This window comes from Cricetulus griseus, chromosome 6 (assembly GCF_003668045.3).
Source record: "Cricetulus griseus strain 17A/GY chromosome 6, alternate assembly CriGri-PICRH-1.0, whole genome shotgun sequence".
Taxonomy (NCBI): Eukaryota; Metazoa; Chordata; class Mammalia; order Rodentia; family Cricetidae; genus Cricetulus; species Cricetulus griseus.
Window position 1 is genome coordinate 75,392,970 of NC_048599.1, and position 11,467 is coordinate 75,404,436.

Genomic DNA, 11,467 nt, shown 5'->3' on the forward strand with positions numbered 1-11,467 from the left:
TGCCAGAGCCTGTGAAAATGCAATTAGATCTAATGGTGATGATAGACAGATAGACACACAGACAGGGCGAGCCGACAGATAGATGAAGGACAGATGACAGAGAGATAGATAATAAATGCACAGATGATTGTGCATGATAAATAGACAATGGATAGATAAATGACAGAGAGAACAAATGATATGTAATATATAATGATGAATAGATATGTAAAAAAAGAGATAGATGATGGAGAGATAAGTTAATGACAGGAATAGATGATAGACAAATAAATAATCAATGTACAGATAATTGATAGGTAATGGATGACTAGATAGATGATAAGTAGATAATGGACAGATAAGTGATAGATAATGGATGGATAGATGATAGCTAGATGATAGATACATGGGTTAGTGAGGAATATTAGATAGATGATAGATAGATAGATAGATAGATAGATAGATAGATAGATAGATAGATAGATGAGATAGAGTGCTAGATAGACAGCAGAGGGATTTATTTGGTGTTTCTCAGGCCACCTGCTAGCCCATCAATCCTGGTAATTTCCACAGACTGTCCCCAGAGCTCTGAGAATACTCAAAAGGCCTACTCTGCAAGTATAATTATGAAGGTGAGTTTTTAACCTGCAGGACTTGATGGTGAACAGCCACTTGATATTCCAGCTGCCACAGGAAGTTTCTCTCCTCAGCAAAGACAAGATGTGCGGGTGCAGAGGCACTCAGCTGCCTACCTCATCAAGTATCCAGGGAGTTTTCTCTTCAAATGAACCTTACAAGAGCTCCTAGGCTAGTTAACACAACGTTGAAGCCGGCAAGCTTCCTTCTCTACCTGACCGATCAGGAGTGTGTGGGTGGACCTAGCAGCCAGCTGCGGATATTGTCAGTAGTTTGTTTGCTTTCTTAATAAGCAATAGAAATTTTGATTCTGGCTGGCTTGATGGAAACAAAATGCAGGGATGTATTTGTAGGATATGACACTCTGAGTGCATAGAGAAGTCAAGGGAAAGCTAAACCTGAGTAGGAAACCTCAGCCGCTTCTGTAACCTAAGTAATAAGAATTCATAATGGGAGCTGCGTGAAGAAGTGACCCTGAGAATGCTTTTCCTGTTAGCACTGACTCACAGAAGGAAGACTGTCTTTCTGTTCACTTTCTGGTGAGGCAGCTAATTAGCTTGAATTTGGCCCAGGCAGGAGATAGGGAACATAGGTAGGAGGACACAGAACCCAGGGGATGGAAACTTGTATGCAGTGACACAGGCTCCCTGAAAATCAGCTGCTATTACAAAGAAGAAAGAAAAACACCTAAAAGATGGGGTGAGCAGAGAGCAATCACTGTGCTTTAGTTTCTGACTGTAACTCAAAGGGCTATATTTCCTCGATTGTCCTTCCAAAGGCTCTCACCAAATGAATCTCCTCAGAAACTAAAGATGCTAGGCTTGTTCTTCAGAATGCAATTTCCCCTCTTCATCTTCCATAGCATGGACAACACACAAGACTTTCAAAGAGAGAAGGTTAGGGGCACAGACAGGTGGGAAATAGAGCTATGGCAGTGAAGGACAGGGCCTGGCAGATACCACATAGCAGGGACAACTGGCCAAATGTAGAAGAATCAAGAAAGATTCAAAGACTGATGAGAAGTTAAGAGTCTGCAAAGAAAGAGTATGAGGTCTAAAGGCAGGAGGAGCATGTGATGCAGTTGAGAGCTCATTATGGTCCATTGGCCAGGAGCTTAAAGGGTTGGACTACATAGAACTCTGGTCCTACTCTGTTACCATCTGTTAAGCCTTTAATCAGAGTGGAGGGAACTGTTCTCCCTGCTGACTTTGTCTTGGCTATGAGGCCTGGTAGGTATGTCAGCATGCCAATCCAAAGAAGGTCAGGCATGGAAGATACATGTTCTGCCAAGAACCCATTTCCAAGAGAAAAACATGTTCAAGCTGGCCTGTGGTCTGAGGAGGATGAGAGATGTGGAGAAGAGCCTTCATCAACCCTCAGAGGTACTCATCCTAGATCTCCCCAAGCATGAAGGTTCTGGGCACCTGTTGAACTTTGCCTTGAGGACATTGAATGCTATTATGAAGTCTGGGAAGCCACATCTGATTTCTTTTTAAAACATTTGTTCAGGCACATATGCCACAGCATGCTCACTGACAAAGGACAACTTGTAGGAACTGGCTCTTTTCTTTCACCATGTGGGTTCCAGGGATCAAGCTCAGGCCCTTAAGTTTTGTTGCAAGCATTTGTATGCACTAGGTGTGTAACTGACCCTAATTTGCCTTTTAAAAAGTTCATTTGGTGGGGCTGAGGAGGTGGCTCAATTAGTAAAGGGCTTGCCACCCAAATATGAGGACCTGAATTAAATCCCCATCACCCAGGTGAAAAGGCATGCACTTGTAATCTCAGTACCGGGGAGGCAGTTCAGGAGGATTCTTGGAGCTTGCTGGCTAGCCAGGCTAGCTGAATGTGTGAGCCCCAATCCCACGGAGACACTTTGCCTCAAAAAGCAATGTGGATTGCCAGGAGTGGTGGTACATACCTTTAGTCCCAGCCCTCAGGAGGCAGAGACAGATAGATCTCTGTGAGTTCTAGATCAGCCTGTTCTATAAGTGAGTTTCAAGACAGCCAGAGTTACATAACAGACTTTGTCTCAAAAAAAGGAAGAGAAGAAACAACAATATAGATTGCAGCTGAGGAACAACACCCACACATATGTGAGCACACACACACACACACACACACACACACACACACACACACACACACACACACGTTCACTGCAGATATTCTTTAATTCACAGATTTTCAGATGTTACCAGCCTTATTTCTTTAATATTTTTATAAACATGTCTACTAAAAGCACTCTCTTATTACATAATTGAAGAATCAACATTGTGTATACCTGACACTGTCAGTCATGTAGAAGAAGCCAGCATATAAATGAACAGAAAAGCATTCTACCTCCAAGTTTACAGGAGTTGTTCTGGGTGGTATTACTGTTGATTATTTAATTTCTTTATATGTGTTTTTTTTTTTTACAATGGCACATGTTATTTTATTATGATAACATAAAATAATTTCACAATCACTGGACTCCTGCTGATTTCACACATTATTCTATCTCATTCTCAGTCTCCTCCCGATGGCTGAGGAATACAAAATTTTAGAAGAACTGACTTTACCGAGAATGGCAAATAACACGTGACAAAGTCAGATGCTGAACCCACATTCCTCTCATGACAGGGCATGTGTTTGTTGGTTTATTTCTTGGGAGCTGCTCACATCTTAAGTGTACAGCTTGACGAACTTTAGTGTGAGTATGTACCTCTCTAACCCACACTCCTGATTATCTTTTTTTGATTGTTTTTGTTTTCTGCACATGGATGTTACGCCTACATTCACCACAGGTATGTCTGGTGCTTAAGCAAGTCTAAGAGGCACCTGGAACTGGAGTTACAGGTTGTGAGCTGCCACATGGGTCCTAGGAACTGAACCTGGGTCCTCTGCAAGTTAAGCAAGTGCTATTAACCACTAAACTCTCTCTGGCCACATTTAAAATGCTTTCACATCTCTAATAAGATAGACAGCATTTTCATGCTCCTCTAAAGTTCTTTCTTCCCAGTCTCCCCTTGGCTATAAGTAACTGCTGTTGTGAGTTGTCTATAGGATATAGAAAATGCACTAGCTGTAGCCATGCCACCCTGAAATCACCCAGTCTCATGACATGCTCTCTTGGTTTCATCTTCTTTCATTTGGCATGGTATTGTAGATGGAAGCTTCTATCCTGCCCGGTCCCGCAGCTGTTTAATCCCAAATAAACACACAGAAACTTAAATTAATTATAAGATGTTTGGCTTAGGCTTCTTATTGGCTAGTTCTCTCTTAATTATTAATACATTTCTATTAATCTATGTATCTCCACATGGTCTTGGCTTACTGGTGATGCCCAAGCCTCTTGCTTTCTCAGCAGCTACATTGCGTCCTCCTGGAGACTTATTCTCTGCGTTCCCCTTCCCAGAATTCTCCTAGTCTAGTAACCCTGCCTATATTTCCTGCCTGACTACATCCTGCCTGTCCATTGTCCAAAACAGCTTTATTCATCAACCAATAAGAGAAACATATATCCACAGTATACAAAAGGACATCCCCCATCACAGTATTTTGAGCATTGTGTGTTGAGTAGTACTCTGTCTGAGGATGCTGAGATGTGTCCATTGGTTTTCTTTTTAATGAGCGTCTTGTTTTGACTTTAGGGCCATAATGAATAATGCTACTGTAAATACCACTGAAGTCTTTGGTCCATATGCATTTTTATTCCTGTTGTATCAATACTTAAGAATGGAAATGCCTGGTTTTAGAGTAGAGATGTATTTAATTTGATAAGAAACCAATGAGGAAGACTATTTGGCTACTACTATGAGACTGGTACTCAAGGTTGTACCCCTTCATAGTCTGAAGCTCAGCATCTTGAACCCTTGCAGCTTCCTGAGGGACAGAGTTGCCACAATCACCTTTGTTCTATCATTTGGTCTTTAGCCAGCAGCTCCTGGCTAAAGCTGCTAAATCCTTTGGGGTTTCTGGAATGATAAGGACTTCTCTTGTTTTGATAAAATGACTTGTAGTGAGCTCCTGGCTAGCTTCAGGGTCAGGGCTGGTCACCAGAATGAGAGCCACACTGGAAACTAGGGACCTTCAGACTCTCTCATCATCATCCTGGGAAGGAAGGAGGATATCAAGTTAAAAAATTGGTTGTGCTAGCAAGGCATTGGTGGCACACACCTTTAATCCCAGCACTTGGGAGGCAGAGGCAGGCAGATCTCTGTGAGTTCGAGGCCAGCTTGGTCTCCAGAGCAAGTGCCAGGATAGGCTTCAAAGCTACACAGAGAAACCCTGTCCAAAAAAAAAAAAAAGGTTGTGCTTATAAATTGACATCCAGAATCCAGATAAATGCCTCTAAAAATGGAGTTCAGAGAGCCCCCCAAAGTGTGATGATCCCTAACTCTTTGGGGTAGATGTGGCTATTCTTGGGACCCTGGGATTAGTCCTATATATTTCTTCATTTGGATCCTTTACTATACCCTTTACAGCAAACCAGAAAAGTGTGTTCCCCAACCTTTGTGAATTATTCCAGCAAATTCCTGAATCTGAGGAAAAGGTTGGATTGTACAAATCACATTGTATTCCCAGCTGGCCAGAAGTACAAACAACAAGCAGGGACAAGTGGCACTGGGAATGTGTGATCTGGCTACACCCGTGGTGAATGGAAGGTTGAAGACATTCTTGGTAGAGTGGAAAGGGTAGTCCATTTGATATCAGGAGGGAAGTGCTGTACAGAAAGAAGCGAGAGTATAGAAAAGACATTATCCTTCTTTGGTAGTGATTTTCCAAAGAGCTTGTTTTATGCATTTGTCAACAGTAGGTGACAGTTCTATCTAATCCAGTTTCATAAATCCTTGGAATCATCAACCTTTTCACCTTTGCTCACACTGGTGGCTGGGCAGTTGTATGTCATTGTGATTTTAATTGCCTTTTCTCCATGACTAAGGATGGTGAGAACTTTTCCATGTGTGTATTGACTGCTGTGTCTTTGTTTGAGAAGTATGTAGTCAAGTCTTTCAGCTGTGACTTAGGGTTGGCTGTTAGGTTACTCAGCTTTCTGTTAATATAACAAACATCTGAAATAATTATCTTATTAATAGAAAAGGTTTGTTTTGGCACACGGTTTCAGTCATTTAGCCTAGTTTTTATGTGGATTCTGGGGATCAAACTCAAATCTTCCACTCACAGAACAAGTACATATTCCTTTTGAACCCCCTCCGCCCCCTACCTGGCCCCTGTGCACAGGCAGCTTTTTTGTGGCCAAAGCCTAAAGGGGAACTTCATGCAATATCTGGGTTATCTTCTCTGACACCCTGTTCCCCAAATTCAAGGCCCTCAGCATCCTGACTGAGTTCCCCCCTCCCTCTAGGGGAGGCCACTGCTGTATGTGGGATCTATTACTCGCACTACCACTTAGATATGTCCTGGGCAGAAAGATGGGTTGCCTGTGCAACTCAGCTCTCATGTTTCTTTGCTCAGGGCTCACTGACTGTTTTCTTAAGTCTTTATAAGCCCTGAACAAAGCTCTTGGCACATATTAGGTGCTTAGTCAGGTGTTTCCACAGGAGGAGGGCAGGATGAGTCTGGCCCGCTGAAGTCCCAGTTCTGGAAATACCCAGAAAGTTGTTGAAATGACCCACCCAGAGAATCGCTCTCCTCTCCTTTGCCCACACCCAGCTTCCCTCAGCAGTAACCAATTTTCTCCTCAGAAGCTGGCAAGCATCTTCTGCGCATTTGAGTGACTCCGTTTGTGAGACTTGGAGCGTGGAGGTCAGGAACAGAACCACACTCATCGGCAGTTGAGATGCACACTGTCCTCTGGGGATGTGATAGACTCTTCTGAATCAGCTAAATGCTATCTGGAAGAATTATTGGCGGGGATGGGAGGCTGTGAACAACTTGGTCTAAATCATCATTCAGATAGATTCTGGAAGCCCTGCATAGAGATTTCATGTTACCAAGAAAAGGGTTCCAGGGCTGTTCAGAGTAGAGGAAAGCAATGCAGGAGGTCTCAGTCGAGAGAAGCCATGCCAAGCACTACAGATGAAAGAAGCCCCCAGCCCAGGCCTCCTGCATTTACCTTGAACAATCTACCCAGGCTCCTTGTCTGCGGCTGTTTTTCTGGAGCAGTGAACCAAATGTAAATTCAGGCATTTCCTTTTGTCTTCATCTCCACTGGGAAGAGCAAGCCTGCTTCAGAGAGTCACCATACACCCCCCCACACACACACACACACACGCCATAACACACCCGTGCCCCTTAGGAGATGTGTCACCTGACTTTGGGGCAGTCACCCTCTTCTTGCCTTAGGGAGAATTTTATAGTTTAGATTCTCATTTTCTTCCAACTAACATTTCCTCTCCTTCCACAAACACTTTCCTCTGCATGCCTGCATTTGAGTTCAAAAGCTCCAAAGACAAACAAAGGATTGAAAAGACTTAATGTGTGAGTGTTTCTATTTTCCTCTGGGGGACAAAAGACAACAAGTTATGATTTTCTTCCGAGCAAACAAACTGTTTTCCATATGTCTCCAAGAGAAAACTGCTTCCCTGTGATTCTGTGCATTTCTCAGTCAACTCCAGCGTGGAGATCCTAGGAGCAGTGAGTTGCCTTCTCTTGCGGGGGGGAGGGGGTGTGGGGGGGTGTATGTGTTTTCCGATTCACGGGCTGATCTCTGAGCTGTAGTAATTGAGCCTGCAGAGCCCACTCCAGCTCCCTGCCTGCAAGGAAGCCAGTGTGGGGTGGGAAGTGAGCCGAGGGTTGCTTCTCCAGGCTCTGAGGGCTTCTGGGTAGAGTCTAGTGTGAGCTTGCCTCATGGCCTCAGGCAGCTGCTGCCCCCCACCCCCACCCCTGCTTCTAAACAGAGTTGAGCAGCTGCTTCTGTGCAGAGTAGAGCATCTGCCTCGCACGCACGGAGGGGCAGGGTGGGGGACTGTGCACTTTGCAGAAAGATGGTCCCCACGTGCCTGCTGCACTGCTGCCGTCTGGATTCTGCAGCCTCTTTTTCCCTCTTCCCTGTCCTTGTTAGAACCTCAAAGGCTCTTTCCCAGCCTTCAACACTTCATCCCTTGTTTTTTACCATGAAGTCCACATTCCTCAGATCCTCCTGCAAGGTAAGCTCTTCATAGGCTGAGTCTTCAACATGGCCACCTCCTCTAGAGTTGCTCCTTCTGCAGCCTTCTCCTCTCCTCACCACCCCCCAATGCTGCCACATGCTCTCTTGTAGCACTAGAGATGGTCACAGCCTCCTGACTGACCTGGGCTTCCCTTTAGGTTGGAATGTGGTTCCTGGAGATGAGATACTAATGGCTAAGCTCTACCTGGCTGCCTCTTGTTTATCCTTAAAGTCTCAACACAGGATTCTTCCTGCAGGAAGCCTTCCTTCCTGGCTTCCTTCATTCACAGGACTTCCCTCATCAGGTTTCACTCACAAAAAGGGGTAAATGGAAAGGGGGAGGGTACAGAAATGAAAATAAGGGAGGGCTCTTTCTCTCGGGCCCGTGGCACCAGCAAGATGGGCAAGTGCCATGGTCTCCATACTGCCAGGAAGCTCCACAGTCACCAATGGGACGGGAAGTGGCATGATAAACGATACAAGAAAGCCCACTTGGGCACAGCCCTGAAGGCTAATCCTTTCAGAGGTGCTTCTCATGCTTAGGGAATTGTGCTGGAAAAAAATAGGGGTTGAAAGCAAAACAGCCAAATTCTGCTATCTGGAAGTGTGTCAGGGTGCAGGTCATCAAGAACAGCAAGAAGATCACAGCTTTTGTGCCCAATGATGGCTGCTTGAACTTCATTGAGGAAAACGATGAAGTTCTGGTTGCTGGGTTTAGTCAAAAGGTCATGCTGTAGGTGATATTCTTGGAGTCCACTTTAAGGTTGTTAAAGTAGCCAATGTGTCCCTTTTGGCCCTGTACAAAGGCAAGAAGGAAAGTCCAAGATCCTCCATTTTGACAGTGGAAATGCAGTAATGAATTTTCATATTCTGAAAAAAAAAAAAGGAAAAAATGAGGGAAGGGTGTAAGGGCCTCTTTACTTTTATCATAACTGCCTCATCCCCTCTCCCCCTTCCCTCCTCCTCTCCTTCCTCTTCCTTCCCTTCTCCACCCCATCTTCCTCCTCAGCTTTGAGGCAGTTTCATGTATCTCAGGCTGCTCTTAAACTCACTATGTAGTGGAAAATGACCCTGAATTCCTTGATCTTTGTGCCTCTACTTCCCAAGGGCTACAATTCCAGTCATGTGTCACTATGCCCATTCTGTGTGGATCTAAGACTCGAACCTAGGGCTTTGGGCATTTTAGGCGAGCACTCTGCTGTAGGGAGCTGCAGAAAACCGCACCCAAAAGATGGCGCCGGTTTCCGCCCTCCGCCAGCCCGACGGCGAGCGCTCTCTGTGTCTCCCTCGGCCCGGGGCCGCCGCCTCCATTATACATTGTACAAAGCAAAGAGGTTCCCGATTAAACTGTGTTTAAAGAAGATTCCTCGATGTGGCGTCTTTCTTGCTGGTCAAGGATGGACGCCGCACTCTGCCACCATAGCCACATTGCCAGCCCCAGCTTCTTCAGCTATCTCTCCATATATGTAATACACACAAGCTCCTCTGGAATATAGCTTTTTAATTAACCTCCCTTTACTTCCAGCAGCACAGAGGACACTGCACAGACAGGCATTTGGTAAGAGCTTGGTGCTGGGACCATGACTAGTCTCCAGTCCATTTCTGGGCTCATTTTCAACTAAGCTGCTATACCTGTTCAGTCAGGGTCACCTGTAATAAAGACTCAGAGAACAAAGACACTGGCACATTTGGGAACTGTCTTCCTCCTGCCCAGTCTCTCCTGTCTCTGTCGTTATTTAGGTATGGTGGTGTAGAGCCTGAAGAACGTATCCTTAGATTCTTTGACAATACTTCTCAAAAGATGTACCCTAGGGCCTGGAGAGATGGCTCTGCTCTGTGGTTAAGACACTTGCTGCTTTTGCAGAGGACACAGGTTTAGGTCCCAGAACCCACATGATGTAACTCCGATTCCAGGGGATCCTATGCCCTCTTCTGGCCTCCATAGACCTTAAATAAACATGTGGTACACATAGATTCATGCAGGAAAACAGTCATACACACATTTAAGAAGATGTAGCCTAATTCTTCCCCTCTTGAGCATAGGTGGCCCTTTAATGATAGTTTCCAATGAAAAGTATGTTACAGATATGATATGTATCTTTTGAGGCCATAAAAGACACAGATATTGCTGTTATGCTATGGGGCTTTTCCATCCAGTCCTGGAGAGACCCACACAGGCACAGAGAATCCCTGCCCATAGGCAATGAGTAACCATCTTAGAACAAGACACCAAGCCTTCAGATAACTATAATCACAGCCAAAACTTTGGTTGTGGTCTTGGGAGAGATCTCCAGCCACAGCCCCTGAGCTCAGCTATTCCCAAATGCTCAAGTCACAGAATCTAGACCAATAAATGTCTGTCTTAAACCATGAGCTTTTGAGGCTAAATTAGCATGCAGCAGGAGCTAACTAATATGATTTGCTCTCTTGAATGTATGTAGAAAAGGAAAGAGTGGGAAGGTTCTTCCAAGAAAAGGCTCTCCCATTCCAGAGAGGAAAGGAGACCTTGGCTCACCAATGGGGGAGATGTGGAGGCTTGTGTTCCCAGATGGGTACATTTGAACCTCAGTCCTGATGTAGTTGTGTAAGGAGGAGGAGGTGGAGGTTTACGGGGGTGCAGGTCCTTAGGGTGGAGCCTAATGAATGGGATCTGTGCACTTACAAAAGGAACCCTCTAGAGGAGGAGAGAAGTGGAGAGCCTGTATCCCAGAAGAGGGCCCTGCCTGTTCTGTACCTTGTCGTTGCTGCTTCTCCTTACTATGATAAAGTAGTGACAAAAGCTTCCAGAAAGGCCTTGTTTGGGTTCACAGCTCCAGAAGGGCATACCCCATCATGGAGGAGAAAACGGGGTAGCAGGCAGGGAAGGCGTGGTGGCAGAGCCCACAACCACCCTCTAAGATGGTCTTATCATCCCAGCTCTGTATATGAAACCAAAGGACTGAGAAGCTCAGCATCTCTCAGGCAGACACTTTCCTAAAGGAATAAAGGTCCTGGGCATACATGAAGGCTCACTTTGTGATGTGATCTGAGTAGACGTTATTCACTCAATCCCAAATACTACCAAGAAAAGAAGAGATCGTGGCCTTCTCTTTTAAAGACAGCAAAATCGAGACCTGGGGAGGTTACATGATTTGCTTGGCTCCCACAGGAAGTGGCTGGTGTGGATTTCACAGCACCCGGCTCCCTCCTGTTCCCACCGTTGTCAGGTTGTCTCGTGACTCTCAGCTTCCCATGTGTGTTTGCCAAATCCAGAAAATCCACACAGGGTGCTGGCCAGCTGCCTAAGTGAAAACTGAGGTGACAGCCTTGAATTCACAGGTCCCCAGACACCTATTGTCAGTTTCCTGCACCCATGTCCATGTGCTTCCCCCAGCAGCCTCAGCTAGAGAAAGAGGGCAGGCTGAGGAGAGGCACAGGATTCTGGGGCAGTGAAGCTAGCCACTGTGAACCCAGAAGCACTTGTCCCTGAACCCTTCTTGGGTACACATCCGCCTCTAGGCCTGGGATATCTCAGGATTCAGAGATGCCGGAAGAGAAGTCTCACCTGACTGTGGGTGGAGAAATGACCACTCCAGGGGAAGTCAGACAGGCCCCAGAAAAGGCTTACTGAGAGGAATGACCTGCTTCCTGCCATATCCATGTGCTCCTCACAGGCATGGTACAGCCTCATTCCAGGCTTTCATTTCCCCAGCGTATGATATGACACAGAGAAGTCAAGATGGCTTCCGGTGAGCCAGGAACAGTTAGCTCTCATAG

The 11,467-nt window shown here is 45.5% G+C and overlaps 1 pseudogene; it reads left to right on the forward strand.

The window, feature by feature from the left end:
- The first annotated feature begins 8,110 nt into the window (after positions 1–8,110).
- Positions 8,111–8,567, forward strand: LOC100757482 (annotated as a pseudogene).
- Positions 8,568–11,467: the final 2,900 nt, after the last annotated feature.